The 18,696-nt window shown below is 35.7% G+C and overlaps 1 protein-coding gene and 1 pseudogene across 2 annotated transcripts in view; one reads left to right on the top strand and one right to left on the bottom strand.

The window, feature by feature from the left end:
* LOC118898148 (sodium channel protein type 2 subunit alpha) overlaps positions 1-18,696 on the bottom strand; it is a 149,388-nt gene that overhangs the window by 118,657 nt on the left and 12,035 nt on the right. Inside the window, exon 2 of one of the 2 annotated variants that reach the window (XM_036858137.1) lies at positions 69-92. The exons of the other annotated variant lie outside the window; for it this stretch is intronic. The gene's annotated coding sequence lies outside the window, so the exon portion shown is untranslated. The remainder of the gene's footprint in view (positions 1-68; positions 93-18,696) is intronic. 2 annotated transcript variants of the gene reach the window in all.
* Positions 1,057-2,802, top strand: LOC118897943 (annotated as a pseudogene).

Below are 18,696 nucleotides of genomic sequence, written 5' to 3'. Positions count from 1 at the left end.
TAATAAGTTAAATGCATTTACTGATTTTACATTTACAAATATTTAGGGACTTAAGTAGTTTTTTTCACCTTTAATTCATCTGTTTTTGATCTCTGAAAAAATAATCAGACAGCAAATACATTATTTCAATTAATTTGTATGATACACTTATATTAATAAAAGGTTTTCTTTGTGTACTGTAAAAAAGGCTGTCCTTCTCAGTTCCATTCTTCAAAAAAATTAAGATACTGAATAACATCTTGAAGCATTCAGATATGCAGAGCACGTTCAGACTATTTCTAAATCCATATCTCTGCGTCTTATGTGTTTAGTTTTATTACCTATGAACTAAATTCTCCTGTCTTGTTTCTACTTATTCTATTTTTTTCTGTACTTAGTCTTGTTTATGGGATTTATATAGATACCAAATATATGAGATTATCTTTTAAAGCATATTAATTTACTACCACATCTAAGTTCAACTATAGAGTCAAATTTCCTAGATTCAATTTTGGTTTACACATTTCTTATCTATGTGACCATCAAGTTATTTAAACTCTATGTGTTTCAGAATCCTCATATTTTAAATGTGGTCATAATAGTGCCTAACTCACAGGATCATTGTGAGAATAAAATAATCTGATTTATGTGAATTGTTTCACTAGTGCCTATATTATAGTAAATACAGCATACCTCATTTTATTATGCTTTGCTGTGTTGAGCTTCACAGATATTGCAGTTTTTACAAAAATTGAATGTTTGTGGCAACCCTGTGTTGAACAATTCTATTGACACCATTTTTCCAACAGCACTTTGTGCCACTGTGTCGCATTTTGCTAATTCTTGCAATATTTCAAATTGTTTCCTTATTATTATAATTGTTAAGGTGATCTGTGATGAGAGATCTTTGATGTTATTATTGTAATTTTTTAGGGGCACCAAGAACAACGCCCATATAGGATGATGAATTAAATCGATAAATGTTGTGTGTATTCTGACTGCTCCACCAATCGACGGTTCCCTGTCTCTCTCCCTCTCCTCAGGCCTCCTTATTTCCTGAGACACAACAATATTGAAATGAAGCCAGTTAATAACTCTACAATTGCTTCTAAGTGTTCAAGTGAAAGGAAGAATCACGTTTCTCACTTTAAACAAAAGCTAAAAATAAGTAAGCTTAGTGAGGAAGGCATGTTGATAGCCAGGACAGGCCAAAAGCTAGGCCTCTTGTGCCAACCAGCCAAGTTGCTAATGCAGAAGAAAAGTTCTTGAAGGAAATTAAAAGGTTTTTTTTCAGTGAATATACAAATGACAAGAAAGTGAAACAGCCTTATTTCTGATACGATGAAAGTTTTAGTGGTCTGATTAGATCAAACCAGTCACAATAGTCCCTTAAACCAAAGCCTAATCCAGAGCAAGGTCCTAACTCTCTTCAATTCTATGAAGGCTGAGAGAGGTGAGAAAGCTGCCGAAGAAAAGTCTGAAGCTAGCAAAGGTTGGTTCATGAGGTTTAAGGAAAGAAGCTATAATCACAACATCAAATTACAAGGTGAAGCAGAAAGTTATCCCGAAGATTCTAGCTAAGATTATTAATGAAGGTGGCTACACTAAACAACAGATTTTCAAAGTGGACGAAACAGCCTTCTATTGGAAGAAGAGGACATCTAAGACTTTCATAGTTAGAGAAGAGAAGTCAATGCCTGGCTTCAAAGCTTCAAAGGACAGGCTGACTCTCTTGTTACGGGCTAATGCAGCTGGTGACTTTAAGCCAATGCTCATTCACCATTTAAAAAGTTCTAGGGCCCTTAAAAATTATGCTAAATTTACTGTCTGTGCTCCAGAAATGGAACAACAAAGCCTGGATGACAGCGTATCTGCTTACAACATGGTTTACTGAATATTTTAAGTCCACTTTTGAGAATTACTGCTCAGCAAAAAAGATTATTTTCAAAATATTACTGCTCTTTGACAATGTATCTGGTGACCCAGGAGCTCTGATGGAGATATACAATGAGATTAATGTTGTTTTCATGCCTGCTAACACAAAATCCATTGTGCAGCCTATGGCTCAAGGAGTAATTTAGACCTTCAAGTCGTATTATTTAAGAAATACATTTTGTAAGGTTACAGCTTCCATAGATAGTGATTCCTTTGATGGATCTGAGCAAAGTAAATTGAAAACCTGGAAAGGATTCACTATTCTAGATGCCATTAAGAACATTCCTGATTCATGGTAAGAGGCCAAAATATCAACATAACCAAGAGTTTGGAAGAAGTTGATTTCACGCCACATGATGACTTGGAGGGATTCAACACTTCAGTGGAGAAAGTAACTGCTGATGTGGTGAAAATAGCCAGAGAACTAGAAATAAAAGTGGAGCTTGAAGATGTGACTGCATTGCTTCAGTCTCATGATAAAACTTTGGTGGATGAGGAGTTGCTTCTTACGGATGGGCAAAGAAAGTGGTTGCTTGAGATGGAATTTACTCCTGGTAAAGATGTTATGAAGACTGTTGCAATGACAACAAAGGATTTAGAGTATCACATAAACTTAATTGAAAAAGCAGCAACAAGGTTTGAAAGGACTGACTCCCATTTTGAAAGAAGTTCTACTGTGAGTAAAAAGCTATCACACAGCATTGCCTACTACAGAGAAGTCAGCTGTGAAAGGAAGAGTCAATCAATGTGGCAAACTTGTCTCTATTTTTAAAAATTGCCACAGGCACCCCAGCCTTCAGCAACAACCACCCTGATCAGTCAGCAGCCATTAATACTGAGGCAAGACCTAAACCAGCAAAAACATTTTGACTCACTGAAGGCTCAGATGATGGTTAGCATTCTTTAGCAATAAAGTAGCTTTTAATTAAGTTATGTACATTTTTTAGACATAATGCTATTGTACACTTAGTAGAATGCAATGTAGTGTAAGCATAACTTTTAAGTGCACTGGGAAACCAAAAAATTCATGTGACTTCCTTACGGCAATGTTCACTTTATTGTGGTGGTCTGGAACCGAAGTCACAATATCTCTGAGGTATGCCTGTGTTCTTGACAGAATAATAGATGGCATAAGAGAATTTAATTGAAGAGATTAAAACAAAAAATGACTATTCACAAAGGCATGTTAGGGTTAAGGAAAACCAACAAAAGCAATGGTCACCACCCCAGGGCTAGTGGCAGGAGGAAGCAAGGGAAGGAAGTGATTCCTGCAATCAAGAGGGAGTAGGGGCCTCTTGGCAAGAGCTATGGCCTTCATATTCTACCATGGCAATCTGACAGGGAGATATGTGAGAAATAAACACCCTAACTTCATTTTCTTCCAACTCTCCAATCCCTGCTGGTGCCCATCTTTGGCCATCCCCGCCAGAAGCCACAGGCCAAGTGTGCCTCTTGAAACAGTGCCAACAAAGAACCTCCCAGGTCTCAAAGCATGGTTTAGAAGAGTAGAGGAAAAAATGATATGTATCCAACACAGCAACTATCCCATCATCATTTTTCAAGCCATCTTTTTTGTTTAGAAGTGTGACTATGACTTATCATTACCATGTCTATTTGCCACTGCAAACCACAAATGCCCCAAATTTACTTCTTGACAATAAGAAAGTCGAATATGAATAACCCAACCTATGCCTTCAGTTCACCTGATAGCCATTGATAAAGTTGAAAATTAGTCTTCCTTTGTCTATAAAGCTGACAACATGCTTCTCAAATTAGCCCTTAAAGAATAAATAGCAGATGCTCACTGGTAATATTTGATGTATTCCCCTCCTTTAAATCATCAAAAATTGACTCACATAGAAAAAAAATACAGGTTATTGGCATTAAGGATTCTAATTTACTGAATGCCCTAGTCATTTCATACTTAATAACAAAGTGTATTAGTTTTCTATGGCTGCTGTAACAAATTACCACAAACTTGGTGGCTTGAAACAACATAAATTTACACCTTTACTGTTCTAAAGGTCAGAAGTCAGATATGAGTTTTACCTGGCTGACACCAAGGTGTTGGGAGGGCCACACTTTCTCCAGAGGTTTTTCTAGATCCTGGAGGCCACCTACATTCCTGGTTCTATGAACTCTACCTTGCATTATTCCCACATCTCCTACTTCTTCTGTACGCATATCTCCCTTTGCCTCTGTCTTATAAGAACTCTTGTGATTATATTTAGGGCCCATCCAGAAAATTCAGGATAATCTTCCCATCTCAGGATCCTTAATTTAATCACATCTGCAATCCCTTTTGCCATATAAGGTAACATTTATAGAATCCTGAGATTAGGACATGGATATCTTTGGAGTCATTATACAATGTACCATAAAAGGCTATGAAAGTTCTTAGCTTACGAACTGAAAATCACATGCTAGAAGCCATGGACTTTTCAAGTTGTCTCTCTCTCTCTCCTTTTAATCTGCCCCCTTTTCTCCAGGAACCACTAAGTGTAAAAATAACATATTAATTTATATTATAACTCAAAAAATGCATTAGAGAAGTTAATCTCTCTATTCAATCTAGATCAATTTTCATTTGCTAAGCTATGAGGTCATGGATTAATTTATGCAATGCAAGGTAAGAGAATCACTGGGGTGGAAGACACCAAATATTTCAACACATGCAGCACTTTGCATAAAATTCCTGAGACAAAATGTCATGCTTTCTTTGAAAATCTAAATGTAAAAATACACATCCCATTGGCTTTTTTCTTTTATTCTTATTATTGTTATAGCTTGTTCTATTTTGTTTTCTGCTACCCCCTTCCAGAATTACTAATGTTCCACTGATTCTTACCATCTATATATTGGAACATCCCAGTATGTGTCCTTTCTTATGCTATGTCTGTGAACAACCCTATACCTAGCCAATACATTCCCTTTTTTCCCCTTGCTAACATTTTTGTTAGTCTTTTTCTGTTACTTGTTGCAAAGAACACTTGATTTGCTAAAAACACTGTCACAAAAACTAAGATGGTATTTACTGAAATATAGCCTAAATCAACTCAAATCTTCTTAGAATGTTTCGAGTTGTATAAAATGTATTATATTGATTTATTAAATCATATTTTGTTTCATTTATAACTCTTTCTGGTCTTTAATAATGACTAGAATTTTTCTGAAGACTTAACCAAGGTCAGGAATCTGAGAAAGCAGAAGCTCATGGAAAAATGATGAACTACATGGAACCAGAGATTAAATTTATTGGCTGAACTTTAGCCAAGTGATCAAGGTTTCCATCATCAGTAACAAGTCATGCTGATAGCAGGCACCCCTCATGATGTGAGGAAGATCAATAATACACATGTCTGTCCTTAAACAGTAAACAATTTTACATGAGAGATGACCCAGGTGCACATATGTCTGGCTAGTCCACATTATGACAAGTGTAAAGATAGCTGCAGAATGCAATGGAAGTACAGAAGAAAATGTGACACTGTATGTGAAAACATCAGAGAGAGCATTATAAAGGAAGTGACATTTGAGTTAGATCTAATTAAGACAAAAGTTCACATATATCTTCTGAGGCATGGAATATTATAAATTTTTTTTTCACTGGAAACCCGGAATTTATTGAGGACAGAAATATATTCAGTAGAAATATTTTTCAGTATGATTAAGTGGAAAAACATACATTTTCTAATAGCAAGTTGGCATATTTATGTTAGAATTTTCTACAAATAAAGTAATAAAGACATATACTAGGCATTTTACAAAAACAAATACCTAAGCTGAGATTTAGAATACATGCATGAAGACACTTTAGGAGAGCTTAAACTGGGTAATTTCAATTAAATCCTACTGGTTTAATGAAGTCCCATCAGCATCACGTCAGCATAAGATGTCCCTTGTATTTCCCTTCTCCCACAACAGCAATAATTTGGCATATATCCACAAACAAAAGTACCTCTGTGGAAGCACCATATGCCAAAGACCCAGAATAGCTAAAACAACACTGAGAAAGAAGAATAAAGCTGGAAAAATTACATCTCCTGATTTCAAACTATACTACAAAGCTACAATGGTCAAAACAGTATGACACTGGCATAAAAATACACACTAGACCACTGTAACAGAATTGAGAGCCCAGAAATAAACTCTCACATATAAGGCCAACTAATATTTGACAAAGAAGCCAAGAACGCTCAATGAGAAAAGGATAGTCTCTTCAATAAATGGTGCTGGGAAAACTGGATGATCACATGCAGAAGAAGATATTGAACCCCTATCTTACACCACACACAAAAATTAACTTGAAATGGACTGAAGAGTTAAACATAAGATCTGAAACTGTGGGCTTCCCTGGTGGCGCAGTGGTTAAGAATCTGCCTTCCAATGCAGGGGACACAGGTTCAAGCCCTGGTCCGGGAGATCCCACATGCCGCAGAGCAACTAAGCCCGTGAGCCACAACTACTGAGCCTGCTCTCTAGAGCCTGCGAGCCACAACTACTGAAGCCAGTGTGCCTAGAGCCCATGCTCTGCAACAAGAGAAGCCACCGTAATGAGAAGCCTGCACACCGCAATGAAGAGGAGCCCCTGCTTGCTGCAACTAGAGAAAGCCCGTGCGCAGCACCACAGACCCAATGCAGCCAAAAATAAATAAATAAAATTTTAAAAAGATCTGAAACTGTAAAATTCCTAGAAAAAATAGGAAAAATCTTTCTGACATTCATCTTGGCAACAATTTTTAGGCAGTATGACACTAAAAGCACAAGCAACAAAAGCAAACATTAATAAGTGGGACTACATCAAACTAAAAAGCTTCTGCATAGCATGAGAAACAATCAACAAAATGAAACAGCAACCTTCAGAATGAGAGAAAGTATTTGCAAACCATATATTGGATAAAGGGTTAATATCCAAAATAATATAAAGAACACATACAATTCAATAGCGAAAAATCAAACAATCTGATTTTAAAATGTCAAAGGACATGAATAGGAATTTTTCCAAGGAAGACATCCAAATGGCCAACACGTACATGAAAAGGTGCTTGACATCACTGATCATCAGGGAAATGTAAATCAAAACCACAATGGGATAACACTCACACCTGTTAGAATAGCTATCATCAAAAAGACAAGAGATAAGTATAGGTGAGGATGTGGAGAAAAGGAACCCTCATGCACCATCCATGGGAATGTAAATTGGTGCAGCCACAATAGAAAACAGTATGGAGGTTCCTCAAACAACTAAAAATAGAACTATCATATAATCTAGCAATCCCACTTCTGGGTATATATCCAAGGACATGAAAACAGAATATTGTAGAGATATGTGCATTCGCTTGTTTATTGCAGCATTGTTCACAATAGCCAAGACACAGAAACAACCTAAGTGTCCATTAGTGAATGAATGGATAAAGGAGATATTGCATATATCATATATATAATTGAATATTATTCAGCCATGAGAAAGAAGGAAACCCAGCCATCTGTGACAACATGAATGGCTTAGGGGATTCTGTTAAGTGAAGTAAGTCAGACAGAGAAAGACAAATACTGTATGATATCACTTATATGTGGAATCTAAAAAAGCCAAATTCTTAGAAACAGAGAGTAGAATGGTGGTTACCAGGGCCTGGAGGGTGAAGAAAATGGAGAGATGTTGGTCAAAGAGTATAAACTTGCATTTAGAAGATGAACAAGTTCTGGGGATCTAATGTACCGCATTGTAATTACAGTTAATAATAATGTATTATATAGTCAAAAATTGTTAAGGGAGTACATCTTAAATGTTCTCACCACAAAATGGTAATGGTAATTATGTGGCATGATGGAGGTGTTAGCTAACACTACATTAGTAATATTTTGCAATATATGTGTGTATCAAATCGACATGTTGTATAACTTAAAGTTACACAATGTTATATATCAATTATATCACAATAAGATGGGAAAAAATCCTGGTGGTTTATATAAATTAAGATAGTAAATAATTTTTAACAGTTACGGAATTAAAAGGACAAAATATAAAGTCAATTTTCCTAACTTATTAAAAGAGCAAAATAAAATTAACTATATGTTATCCAAAGCTAAAGATTTGTTTCCACTGAAAACAGAAACAAAACATTCCCAATATATTTGACATTGCAACCATTACTTCTAGTCATCTCTAAACAAGGGAATATATTTAACTTTCTATGATATGGTCACTAAAGATTACACAGTGAGGGTACTGCAATAGTTGAGAAAGAATGGAGTCCTGGGCCAAACAACAGTTTTATCTCATCTGTAAAAATGAAACTTAAACTTTCCTCTTCAGGATTGTTGCAAGAATTAAAGGAATCCACGTGAAGAAAGTTCAGGACACATAGCATACACTGGATCATTATTAAATTTTGAGTATTTTCGGTCTATGATTAATCTAGTATGTTTTAAAAATGTCTTATGTGCCAGGCACTGGACTAGGTGCTTGAGAGATGGAAATGAAGATTAAGTTCCTGACTTTGAGAAGCTCACAATCTAGAACAATGGCAAATAAGCAGAGAATAAAGCCCCATGAGAAACATATTAAATGTTACATAAATCAGGAGAAGTCCATCAGCCAGTATTTATGGTATGTTTACTCTCCTGGAAGGCCTCATTTTATAACATTAATATACATTTCACTCTTATTGACAAAAATACTGAATGAAAAATCAGGCAGATTGTTCTGGGCATTTGTGTGAATCAGCTCAATAAAAGTAAAAGAGGAAACACACTACCCTTTTAGCATGCTTAAAGGAATACAATTTAAGTTTCTAAGGTTCATTCATTTACTCAACAGTTACTATTTTTGTTACTTCTATATGTCAGCAACCATTCTGAGCACTTGTGATAAATTAGTGCACCAAACAGATAATAATCTTTGCCCATTTGGAGCTTACATTATTGACAAAGGAGATAGAAATTATACAGTGTGCTAGAAGTTGTAAGTTTTAAGAAGGGAAAGGAAGCAAGGAAAGGAAATGAAAGGAAAAAGAGTAAAGCAAAAAGTGAAAAAAAAAAGAAAGTGCAGCAGAGTATGGAGGATCAGAAGAATGGAGTAGGGGAAGGGAGAAGAGATACTAAATTGTATAGTCAGAATAGGCATCATTTAGAGATGCCATTTGAGCACAGATGTGAAGCAGGTGAGGGAGTTAGTCATGCAAATATCTGAGGCAAAAGCCTTCCAGCAAGATAAACTTCCATAAAGATGTGAGTGTTCCTGCAATATTCAAGAAAGAGTAAACGTGAATAAGGGGAAGAGAAATTAGAGATGAGCTCAGAAAAATAATGGAATGGAGACCAGATTCAATCGGAAATTATAAGGTAGTTTTTACTCTGAGAGCAATTGGCATTCCTTAGAGGATTTTGAGCAGAGATGTGGCATAAGCTTACTCCTGTCTGCTGTGTTGAGAATAGAAGGAGAAGGAGTAGAAGAATAAAGTCCAGTTTGAAAAAAAAAATGGTTCTGAAGAACCTAAGGGCAGGACAGGAATAAAGACGCACACGTAGAGAATGGACTTGAGGACACGGGGAGGGGGAAGGGTAAGCTGGGACGAAGTGAGAGAGTGGCATGGACATATATACACTACCAAATGTAAAATAGATAGCTAGTGGGAAGCAGTCGCATAGCACAGGGAGATCAGCTCGGTGCTTTGTGACCACCTAGAGGGGTGGGATAGGGAAGGTGGGAGGGAGATGCAAGAGGGAGGGGATATGGGGATATATGTATACATAGAGCTGACTCACTTTGCTATACAGCAGAAACTAAAACAACATTGTAAAGCAATTATACTCCAATAAAGATGTAAAAAAAAATAAATTAAATTAAATAAAAAATAAAAATCTTAAAAAAAAAAAAAAAGTCCAGTTTGAAGAAAGTAAGACAGAAATCCAGGAGAGATATGGTGATGGCTTGGACCAGGGTAGTAGCAGTGGAGATGCCAGGATGTAGTCAGTCTCTGGATATATTCTGAAGATGAAATCAACAGGAATTCCTTAGGGACTGGATATGGGATATGCGAGAAAGAGAATACTCAAAGGTAACCCTAAAGTTTTTAACCTGAGGATAAGTAAGACTGGCGTTACCTCCCTAAGAAGCAAGATAGGGAAGGCTGGCGGTAGAGCAGGTTGGTCAAGGAGAGGGAAGTTCAGAAACGTAGTTTAGGGCATGTTAACTTTGAGATATCCACGAAATATCCAAATCTATATGTCAAATATGCAGTGGGACACATAAGTTTTTAGTTCAGCAGAAAACTGGAGGTAAACATTTGGAAGTTATGATTATTTACATAGCGTTTAAAGCTGTGGGACTCAATGAATCACAACAAAGTGATGAAGATAGAGAAAAAGAGAGAATCAGTGACTGAATCAGGGATACTTGCAAATAATGAACTTTGGAAAGGCAGAGTAAAAAGCAAAGTGATGTGGAGGAGTGAACAATGAGACGGGAAGAACCAAGATCATATGCTGTCCTGGAATCCAAGGGAAAGAAGTGTATCAAGGGGAATGCAGTTATGCACTGTGTCTAATACTGCGATGTGACCAACTAAGACAAAGACTGAGAATGGACTATTGGACAAGGTGATGGTTATTGGATTCCTATCAAGAATTGTTTTGGTAAAATGGTGAGAGTGAAAACTTGACTAAAGTGGATTTAGAAGGGAATGGAAGAAGAAAAATGGACACAGAATTCAGAAACACTTTTGATAAGTATTTTTGCAAAGGGGAGGACAGAAATAGAGAAGTAGTTGATGAAGAAAAAAATTTTTAGTATAGGAGCAATAATGAAATGCTTGCATGATGATATAGTAAGGAGCTAAAATTACTGGTGTAGGGGAGAGAGAAAAAAATTGCTGAAGTGATGCCCTTGCATAGTGTAAGAAGGAATAGGATCTAGTGCACAGATGCAGGGATTATCTTAGGTAGAAGCAGGAATAGCTGATTTAAGGGAACAGGTGGGAAGTCAGAGCATGTGGGTGCAGAACTTGGTAGGGAGGTGCATTTAGTGATGAAAGTCTTGAAGGAAAAAATATCTTCTGATTGTTTCAAATTTCTTAGTAATGTAGGAAAAAAGACGTTGTCAACTGAGAGTGAAGATGAAGTAGGAAGTATTGGTGGTTTGAGGAGAGAAGAGAGGGTATGAAATCCAAGTCCGGGAAACTGGGACAGTGAGTGGTCCAGGGAATTGTGGTATGATTGCTAGGCAGCATCAAGGGCCCCCTTGAAGTGGGTGCTTGTATCCAGCTACATGGGTGCAGCATGGAGTAAGGGGAGAGTTGGATATAAATAGGATGGGGATTTTACCAGACAATTATAAAAAGAGGGAGGGGGAGTTTGTTACGTGTGTACGTAAGGAGTGATTATTATGAATGACCATGGAATTTAATCGATTTAATAAAAGGAAAGAGGACATTAAATAAGTGAACAGTGAAAGTGTGATAAGATCAATGAGTTGGGGTCCCGGTTGGGTTAAAGGATTGTTCAAGCTGGGGTTAAAGATGAAACAAGCCGGAAAGGTAAATGGTACAGGATGCATGCAGTAGAGATTATAGGCAGGTCATAGATACTGGCAAAGAAGAGATCTAAAATAAAACCACAGTGGTGAGGCCCTGAAGAAGGGTAAAGAACACAACCATTGGAGGAAAGGAATTTAAGAAGCTTAGAGACCTAAGTTGGTAATTAGGTTTGCATCTAGATAATGTGTTGAAAGGCTATCTGTAGGCAAACTGAAATTACCAAGATTTTAGGCAGAGGTCACGCTGGAGATAGTGCCAGTGAGGATGGAGCTAATTTCCTATTTTCAAAGGATTATATACTTGTGCAAACTCCTAAGAAGATGTATATCCACATGTAGAAATATTTTGAATCAATATTTTATCCTGTTTTGGCTTTTAGTTTTGAATAGATTTATGATGCTAAAAAGAGAGAAAAAGAGTAAAGCATACACAAAATAAAAACCTCTGAAGAACCTCACTTAGGATAAAGACTATTAATCTATATCCAGTCAGTACGGAGGCACAATGAAAAATACTTTTGTATAAACTGTAACATTTATACATCAAAGGTGAAATATTATCTCCTTGTCAGATGCAAACAGTGAAGAATATTTTATTTGTATTTTTAACCCACAAAAGAAATGCATGATTACTATTAAAAATGCAAACTGAATAAAGGAAAATAAAGTAAAAATAAATATCCTACATACCAATTTTCCCATACAAGTCTTCCCTCAAAATAACCACTGTAAAAAATACCTTGTATAGTCATCCAAAATAGTTCTAAATATATGTTAATATATACCTATATATATGAAATTACAACCCTTTTCTTTTCCTTTCTTTTTTTTCCACAGATGAGATAATGCCATACATATTGTTATGAAACCTGCTTTTTTCACTGCACAATATTGATCATTCACTTTACAGTCTTGACCATTTTTCCATATCAGTATATGAAAGTCTAAAATTATTTTTAATATCTATGGAATAATTATATAGTTGCACTACAACTGATTAAATGTGTTCCTCTTAATGGATATTTAGGTCATCCCCAGGTTTTGCTTTTTACAAACATTGCTGTAATGAATACCATGTGTGAGAACATCTATAAAACCAATTCTTAGAAGTAGAAATGTTGGATCAAAAGATCAGCATCTTTTAAATATTGGTAAATACTGTCAAGTTTTCTTCCAAAAAGTGCTCATTTCTCTGCACTCTTGCTAACACTGGGTACTAGTAAACTTTATAAACTTTATTAATATAATAATATAAAAGATGATTTCTTACAAAGACTATTTTGAGAAAAAAAAGTATAACAGGGGACCCATTCTCATTATATATTAAAATATATTGTAAAGTTTCATGTTTAAGTAAAATTAAATAAATTAGTCATTGATATGGAGTCAAATGCCCATGACAAGGCTCAAGACTAGATATTAAAACTAACATATAATAACAATGGCTTTTTAAAATAAAGATAAAAGTTATCTTACTGGAAAAGATTGTCATGGAACTACTGACTAATCATTAATTTAAAAAGTAGGATCCCCATACACCATATCAAGTGGGATTTATCCCAGGGATGCAGAGATAGTCCAATATCCACAAATCAATCATTGTCATACACCAAATTAACAAATGAGACTAAAGATAATATGACCATCTCAATAGATGCAGAAAAAGCTTTTCACAAAATTCAACATCTGTGATAAAATCTTTCAACAAAGTAGGTATAGAGGGAAAATATCTCAACGTAATAAGGACCATATATGACTAGTCCACAACTAACATCATACTCAAGGATGAAAAGTTGAAAGCATTTCCCTCTGAGATCAGGAAAAAGACAAGGATGCCCACTTTCACCACTAGCCACAGCAATTGGACAGAGAAAAAATAAATGGACTCCAAATTGGAAAGGAAAAGGTAAAACTATCACTGCTTGCAGATGACATAATACTATACATAGAAAATCCTAAAGATGTCACCAAAAAACTACTGGAACTCATTAATAAATTTAGTAAAGCTGCAGGATACAAAACTAATACACAGGGGCTTCCCTGGTGGCACAGTGGTTGGGAGTCCGCCTGCCAGTGCAGGGGATGCGGGTTCGAGCCCTGGTCTGGGAGGATCCAACATGCTGCAGAGCGGCTGGGCCCGTGGGCCACAACTACTGAGCCTGCGCATCTGGAGCCTGTGCTCCACAACAGGAGAGGGCCGTGCACCGCGATGTGGAGTGGCCCCCGCTTGCCGCAACTAGAGAAAGCCCTCGTACAGAAACGAAGACTCAACACAGCCAAAAATAAATAAATTAATTTAAAAAAATTAATACACAGAAGTCTGTTGTGTTTCTATACACTAACAACAAAGTATCAGAAAAAGAAATTAAGAAAACAATCCCATTTACGATCACATCAAAAAGAATAAAACACCTAGAAATAAAACTAAGGAGGTAAAAGACCTGTACTCAGAAAACTATTCAATACTGATGAAAGAAACTGAAGACAGCACAAACAGTTGGAAAGATATACCATGCTCATGGATTGAAAAAATTAATATTGTTAAAATGACCATACTACCCAAAGGTGATCTATTGATTCAATGAAATCCTTTTCAAAATACCAATGTTATTTTTAACAGAACTAGAAAAAATACTCTAAAATTTGTAGGAAACACAAAAGACCCCAAATAGTCAAAACATTCCTGAGAAAGAAGAACAAAGCTGGAATTATCATGTGCCCTGTTTTCAAACTATACTACAAAGCTACGATCATCAAAACAGTATGGTACTGGCAGAAAAACAGACACATAGATCAATGGAACAGAATACAGAGTCCAGGAATGAACCTACACTTATATGAGCAATTAGTCTATGATAAAGAAGACAAGAATATACAATGGGGGAAAAGACAATCTCTTCAAAAACTGTTGTTGTGAAAACTGGACAGCTACCTGCAAAGGAATAAAACTGAACTACTTTCACACACCATATATGAAAACAAACTCAAAATGGATTAAAGACTTAAATGGAGGACTTGAAACCATAAAACTTTTACAAGAAAACATAGTCAGTATGTTCTTTGACATCAGTCTTAGCAATATTTGGGGGGGTACGTCTCCTCTGGCAAGGGAAACAAAAGCAAAAATAAACAAATGAGACATAACATAAGACTAAAAAGCTGTTGCACAGTGAAGAAAACTATCAACAAAATGAAAAGGCTACTTGCTGAATGAAAGAAGATATTTGCAAATGACACATTCAGTAGGAGGTTAATATCAAAATATACAAAGAACTCCTACAACTAAATATCAAAAAAATCCAAACTACCCAATTAAAAAGTGGACAGAGGACCTGAATAGACATTTTTCTAAAGAAGACATACAGATGGCCAACAGGCACATGAAAAGATGCTCAACATCACTAATCAACAGGAAAATACAAATCAAAGCCAAAACAAGATGTCATCTCATACCTATCAGATGGGCTATTATCAAAAAGACAACAAATAACAAGTGTTGGTGAGGATGTGAAGAAAAGGGAACACTTGTGCATCATTGGTGAGAATCTAAATTGGTATAGCCACTATAGCAAACAGTACGGAGGTTCCTCAAATAACTAAAAATAAAACTACCATATGATCCAGCAATTTTATTTCTGGGAATCTATCCAAAGAAAACAAAAACACTAACTTGAAAAGATATGTGCACCCCTATGTTCACTACAGCATTATTCACAATAGCTAAAATATGGAAGCAACCTAGGTTTCACTCAATAGATGAATGGATAAAGAATATGTGCCATATATATATATATACACACACACACACATATATATATTACTAAGCCATATAAAGAATGAAATCTTGCCATTTGCAACAACATGGATGGACCTAGAGGGGTTTATGTTTAGTGAAATAAGTCAGACAGAGAAAGACAAATACTGTATGATTTCATTTATATGTGAAATCTTAAAAACAAAACAACTGAACAAACATAATTAAACAGAAACAGAGTCATAGATACAGAAAACAAGCAGGTGGTTGCCAGAGGGGCTGGGGGGAAGAGAGAAATAGGCAAGGGAGATTAAGAGGTATAAACTTTCAGTTACAAAATAAATGAGTCACAGGTATGAAACGTACAGCATGGGGAATATAGTCAATAATTATGTAATATCTTTGTATGGTGACAGATGGTAACTAGACTTATCATGGTGATCATTCTGAAATATACACAAATAACAAATCACTATGCTGTGTACCAGGAACGAAAATAGTGTTCTAGGTCAATTATACTTCAAAACCAACCAAAACAACAAATAAAAAAACTCAGAGAAAAAGAGATCAGATTTGTGGTTACCAGAGGTAGGGGGTGGAGGGAAGGGAAATTGGATAAAGTAGTCAAAAGGTACGAACTTCCAGTTATAAGATAAAGAGGTGTGATGTACAACCTGATAAATATAATTAACACAGATGTACCTTATCGATTAAAGTTGTTAAGAAGGTAAATTCTAAGACTTTTAATCCCAAGGAAAAAACTTTATTTCTATTTTTAAATTTTGTATCTATATCAGATGATAGAGGTTCTTTAAACTTACTGTGGTAATCACTGAATGATGTAAGTCAAATCATTATGCTGTACACCTTAAACTTATACTGTGCTGTAAGTCAATTATATCTCAATAAAACTGAAAGAAAAATATAAAGATTACGAAAGAACAAAAAGTTGGATCCCTAGCTCACACTATTTATTGTCATAAGACACTAGATAAGCTGAAACTTAAAAAAAAAAAAAAACACTTAAAATGCTGAATATTTATATAACCTTCAGATGAGTAGTCTTTCTGTTACTCAACTATGGGAGAGCATCAAAATTTTACACATATATAAATAATGTGTAATATAAGTAAGTATATATATAACATATATAAATAAAGTATATGTATAACTTCTGCATATATAAAATATTAAAAGACACTACAGAGGGGCAGAGTCAAGATGGCAGAGTAGGAGGACATGGAGTTCACGTCTCCTCACAACTAGGGCACCTACTAGGTGCTGGTGGGGGACCTCGGACACCTCAGGGGAAGGGAGGAATCCCCGTGAGACCAGGTCCTCATCTCAGCACCATGACCTGGCTTCACCCAACTGCCTGCAAACTCCAGTGCTGGATGCCTCAGGCCAAACAACCAGCAAGACAGGAACACAGCCCCACCCACCAAAAAAATTAGATGACAAAAAAATATGTTACAGGCAAAGGAGCAAGATAAAAACCTACAAGACTAAATATATGAAGAGGAAATAGGCAACCTACCTGAAAAAGAATGCAGAGTAATGACAGTAAAGATGATCCAAAATCTCAGAAAGAGAATGGAGGCATGGACAGACAAAATACAAGAAATGTTTAACAAGGATCTAGAAGAACTAAAGAACACACAAACAGTGATGAACAACACAATAACTGAAATGAAAAATACACTAAAAGGAATCAATAGCAGAATAACTGAGGCAGAAGAACGAATAAGTGAGCTGGAAGACAGAATGGGGAAATAACTGCCACAGAGCGGAATAAAAAAAAAGAATGAAGAGAAATGAGGACAGTCTCAGAGACCTCTGGGACAACACTAAACAAACCAACATTCAAATTATAGGGGTCCCAGAAGAAAAAGAGAAAAAGAAAGGGTCTGAGAAAATATTTGAAGAGATTATAGACGAAAACTTCCCTAACATGGAAAAGGAAATAGCCACCCAAGTCCAGGAAGTGCAGAGTCCCATACAGGATAAACCCAAGGAGAAACATGCAAAGACACATATTAATCAAACTAACAAAAAATAAATTCAAAGAAAAAATATTAAAAGCATCAAGGGAAAAGCAAAAAATAACATACAAGGGAATCCCCATAAGGTTATCAGCTGATTTTTCAGCAGAAACTCCACAGGCCAGAAGCGAGTGGTAGGATATATTTAACGTAATGAAAGGGGAAAACCTATAACCAAGATTACTCTACCTAGCAAGGATTTCATTCAGATTCAATAGAGAAATCAAAAGCTTTACAGACAAGCAAAAGCTAAGAGAATTCAGCACCACCAAACCAGCTTTACAACAAACGATAAACGAACTTCTCTCAGCAGGAAACACAAGAGAAGGAAAAGACCTACAATAACAAACCCAAAACAATAAAGAAAATGGTAATAGTAACATACATATCGATAATTACCTTAAATGTAAATGGATTAAATGCTCCAACCAAAAGGCACAGACTGGTTGAAAGGATACAAAAAGAAGACTCATATATATGCTGTCTACAAGAGACCCACTTCAGACCTAGAGACACATAGATACTGAAAGTGAGGGGATGGAAAAAGATATTCCATGCAAATGGAAATCAAAAGAAAGCTGGAGTAGCGATACTCATATCAGATAAACCAGACTTTAAAATAAAGACTGTTGCAAGAGACAAGGAGGGACACTACATAATGATCAAGGGATCAATCCTAGAAGAAGATATAACAATTATAAATATTTATGCACCCAACATAGGAGCACCTCAATACATAAGGTGAATGCTAACAGCCATAAAAGGGGAAATTGATAGTAACACAATAATAGTGGGAGGCTTTAACACCCCACTTACACCAGTGGACAGATCATCCAGACAGAAAATAAATAAGGAAACACAGCTTTAAATGACACAATACACCAGATAGATAGACTTAATTTATAGGACATTCCACCTGAAAGCAGCAGAACACACTTTCTTCTCAAGTACATATGGAATATTCTCTATTATAGATCACACATGGGGTCACAAATCAAGACTCGATAAATTTAGGAAAACTGAAATCGTATCAAGCATCTTTTCCAGCCACAACGCTATGAGATTAGAAATCAATTACAGGAAGAAAGCTGTAAAAACACACACACATGGAGGCTAAACAATATGCTACTAAATAACCAAAATATTACTGAAAAAATCAAAGAGGAAATCAAAACATACATAGAAATAAATGACAACTAAAACACGATGACCCAAAACCTATGGGATGCAGCAAAATCAGTGCAGAGAGGGAATTTTATAGCAATTCAATAGTACCTCAAGAAACAAGAAAATTCTCAAATAAATAACCTAAACTTACACATTAAGCAACTAGAGAAAGAAGAACAAACCAAATCCAAATTTAGAAGGAAATAAATCATAAAAATCAGAGGAGAAATAAATGAAATAGAAATGAAAATTACAATAGCAAAAATCAATGAAACTAAAAGCTG

Source organism: Balaenoptera musculus, chromosome 7 (assembly GCF_009873245.2).
Source record: "Balaenoptera musculus isolate JJ_BM4_2016_0621 chromosome 7, mBalMus1.pri.v3, whole genome shotgun sequence".
Taxonomy (NCBI): Eukaryota; Metazoa; Chordata; class Mammalia; order Artiodactyla; family Balaenopteridae; genus Balaenoptera; species Balaenoptera musculus.
The sequence above is the reverse complement of the archived record's forward strand: the minus strand, read 5'-3'. Positions and strand labels throughout refer to the sequence as shown.